General features: G+C 44.7%; 1 pseudogene; it reads right to left on the bottom strand.

The window, feature by feature from the left end:
• Positions 1–631: 631 nt before the first annotated feature.
• LOC144500961 (ubiquitin-ribosomal protein eS31 fusion protein-like) lies at positions 632–1512 on the bottom strand (annotated as a pseudogene).
• Positions 1513–3869: the final 2357 nt, after the last annotated feature.

Raw genomic sequence — 3869 nt, 5'->3', positions numbered from 1 at the left:
CATTACACTGGGTGTCTATCCTAACTTCACCTTGAACAGTTCAAGCATCCATTCCAATTTCCTTGGTATTTGTGGGTAGCTCGGGAAAAATTAAACAGCTGACTAACAGTTGGAGAAGTGTGAAAGTAACTATCAATGCAGGTTGGTGCTTTACAGCCAGTTACTGCTGGCCACAGTTATCAATCTCACGTATTACAAATGCAACCCAGATGCACCTGCTATTTAAATGCACTGACAACATAAACTGAAAGGGGTGAACTTCAATCGGTTTTCAAAGGAGAAAATATAATTATCAGAGTAGGAAGAACACTGGACTGAAATACACAGATGGAACTTTGGCACAGTGGTTAGCACTGCTGCCTCAGAGCACCAGGGACACGAGTTCAATTCCTGGCTTGGGTCACTGTCTGTGTGGAGTTTGCACGTTCTCCCCGTGTCTGCATGGGTTTCCTCCCACAGTCTGAAAAAAGTACTGGTTAGGTGCATTGGCCATGCTAAATTCTCCCTCAGTGTATCCGAACAGGCATCGGAGTGTGGCAACTAGGGGATTTTTCACAGTAACTTTGTTGCCATGTTAATGTAAGCCTACTTTTTTTTTGTTTTCCATCATAGTTTATTATGATCCACTTAATTATGCATCTTCAGCCTTGTTGAAGCAATATGTCAGACAACACTTTCCACAGTATTATATCATAGAATCATAGAATCCTACAGTGCAGAAAGAGGCCATTCGGCCCATCGAGTCTGCTTCAACCACAATCTCACCCAGGCCCTATCCCCATATCCCTACATATTTATCCACTAATCCCTCTAACCTATGCATCCCGGGACACTAAGGGGCAATTTAGAATGGCCAATCAACCAAGCCCGCACATCTTTGAACTGTGGGAGGAAACCGGAGCACCCGGAGGAAACCCACGCAGACACATGGAGAATGTGCAAACTCCACACAGACAGTGACCCAAGCCGGGATTTGAACCCAGGTCCCTGGAGCTGTGAAGCTGCAGTGCTAACCACTACCGTGTCGCCCGTATTGTCCGTACCGTATTGTCGTACCTTATTATATGCCTGTACCGTACTGTATTGTCTGTGGAAGTGACTGGCCACGAACACACCAGCACCACACTGCTCAGAAGGACATTGATGCCGCCCTAGACATTAGATTTTTCCGTATTCATCGACTTTGTAATATTTAAGGACAGCAAGCTTGACCTTCCTCTCATGCTGGTTTTTCTTCGGTGTGGTGTAAGACTTCTTCTTTCTCTCCTTGGCACCATCACGAAGTCTCAATACAAGGTGCAAAGTTAACTCATTTTGGATGTTGTAGTCAGAGAGTGTACGTCCATCCTCCAATTATCTTCCAGCAAAGATCAGTCACTGCTGATCAGGGGGACATACCTTCTTTGTCCTGAATCTTAGCCTTTACATTCTCAATAGTAAGCGAGGGCTCAACCTCAAGGGTTATGGTTTTTCCCGTAGGATTTTCACAAAGATCTGCATTTTCAAATTCTATCCACCTGCTCCATCCCCCTAAAAGGCACAGCCCCTGAAGAGCCTACTTGTGACTAATAAACGAACTTCAAACCATCTTACCACTCTGGGATACCATAGACAGGCTTTTGATGTACTGCGTTACCCTTTTGTTTCTGACAATCAGAACAGATTCTTTTCAATTCAGCAGTGTAAAGTGGAAGTGACATTTCGCTGCCACCCCGAAACTAACAATAGGCTTTTTTTTCTTTTGCTGCAAGGTGCGCTTAACTGGCTCAGTGAGTAATGGAATGTTTCTGAACAAGATTAGGATCTCACCGTTGCTTTAATAATTCCCTGCCTTTTGGCTAAAATCAATCATCGGATCAAGCCCAAGATAGGGCGCAATGCCTTACCTTGTCAGCTTGGATCTTGTCAGTCTCTCTTGTGGGAGTCATAATGTGGAGATGCCAGCATTGGACTGGGGTAAACACAGTAAGAAGTCTCACAACACCAGGTTAAAGTCCAACAGGTTTATTTGGTAGCAAAAGTCACTCGCTTTCGGAGCGCTGCTCCTTCGTCAGGTGAGTGGGAGTTGTGTTCACAAACAGGGCATATAAAGACACAAACTCAATTTACAAAATAATGGTTGGAGTGCGAGTCTTTACAGGTAATCAAGTCTCAAAGGTACAGACAATGTGAGTGGAGAGAGCATTAAGCACAGGTTAAAGAGATGTGTATTGTCTCCAGACAGGACAGTTAGTGAGATTACTCTCAGTTAGTGAGAGTTATTTACAGTTAGTGAGAGTACAGTTAGTATTACTCTCTTGTGGGAACCATGAATTGGATTCAGGCAAAATACTGCGGATGTGGGAATCTGAAACAAAAACTGAAAATGCTGGGGAAACTCAGCAGGTCTGACAGCATCTGTGGAGAGAGAATAGAGTCAACGTTCGAATCTGGATGATGAAGACACTGACGAAGGGTCATCCAATTGGATTTTGAATTTGGTTTTTGGAGCAAGCAAGGGATGTATTTGGGTTTGCCTGGTCTGCTGTGAGCATTGGCTGTGTAACTTAAAAGATGGAGTGAAAAATTAAATAAAACAGCCTATAGTATCTCCATTACCTGTATTCTCGTTTTGGACTAGGTTGTTTGGTTTCTAAGGTCGCTGATCAAAATATCACAAATTTAATTCCAGTGCTAAAAATTTAGATCCAGTTTTTCCACTATTATTTCTGCGTCTCGTGATACAAAGGCATTAGTTAGCGAGTTTCCAGTGAATTTAATCAGCACGGCCAATAATGTAAGACATAGGCTGGAATCCTATCAACCTTCAGGGGCGGCACGGTAGCACAGTGGTTAGCACTGCTGCTTCACAGCTCCAGGGTCCCGGGTTCGATTCCCGGCTCGGGTCACTGTCTGTGTGGAGTTTGCACATTCTCCTCGTGTCTGCATGGGTTTCCTCCGGGTGCTCCGGTTTCCTCCCACAGTCCAAAGATGTGCGGGTTAGGTTGATTGGCCAGGTTAAAAATTGCCCCTTAGAGTCCTGAGATGCGTAGGTTAGAGGGATTAGCGGGTAAATATGTGGGGGTAGGGCCTGGGTGGGATTGTGGTCGGTGCGGACTCGATGGGCCAAATGGCCTCCTTCTGCACTGTAGGGTTTCTATGATTCAGGCTGATGGGATTTTCCCATCCCGCCACAGTGGACGGAGATTTGGCTGGCTGCAAAATTCCCCAACCTTGCTGCAGCGGGAGCGTGGCATGAATGGCAAGTAAAATGTTGCCCATGTTTAATTTTAAGGTTCACTCAAGCAGGAGTCTTTTTTTGTTCCTAAAATGAACACAGCTGAGAGTTCCCCAGTCTTCTGACTCAACTTCCTGGGGAATTGATAATTTGCTTGCCATTTGGCAAAGTTGCCATATGTGGAAAAGTGGTGAAGCAAAAAAGTTGGCACCTGTGCTGTTAGAAATGGCGCAAAAGAAAGCTTGTGCCTCACCATAGGAAAAAAGTCAGTCATTTGGGCACGATAGCTGGGCAGTGAAGTATTTGCATAAAGGGTGGTTTCTATCTCACTGACTCGTACAACATGCTTTCCAGTTTTATCAAAAGGTTACAAAGAGAGCAACTGCACATGCTTGGTTGTTTAAATGTAGAGCTGATAAAACTGAATGGGGAATCTTAGCTTATGTTGTGTGACTGCTTCTTGAAGTAGCAACCAGGTTCTAGTTCTATTGCACAGGGGCAGTTAGGTGAGACAATCAAAGCTTTCACTCAAGTCACTATATCCCAAGTCAATTAATGACCCAGCCAACTAAATCTGGGCAGATGTGGAATCCAGCAAAATTGACCCCATATTGCACAGCGTGGTAATGGGAGTGGTTACCCCTCCCTCCCG

Source organism: Mustelus asterias, chromosome 11 (assembly GCF_964213995.1).
Source record: "Mustelus asterias chromosome 11, sMusAst1.hap1.1, whole genome shotgun sequence".
In the NCBI taxonomy this organism is placed as follows: Eukaryota; Metazoa; Chordata; class Chondrichthyes; order Carcharhiniformes; family Triakidae; genus Mustelus; species Mustelus asterias.
Note: the sequence above shows the minus strand (reverse complement) of the source record. Positions and strands in the feature narration are given on the sequence as shown.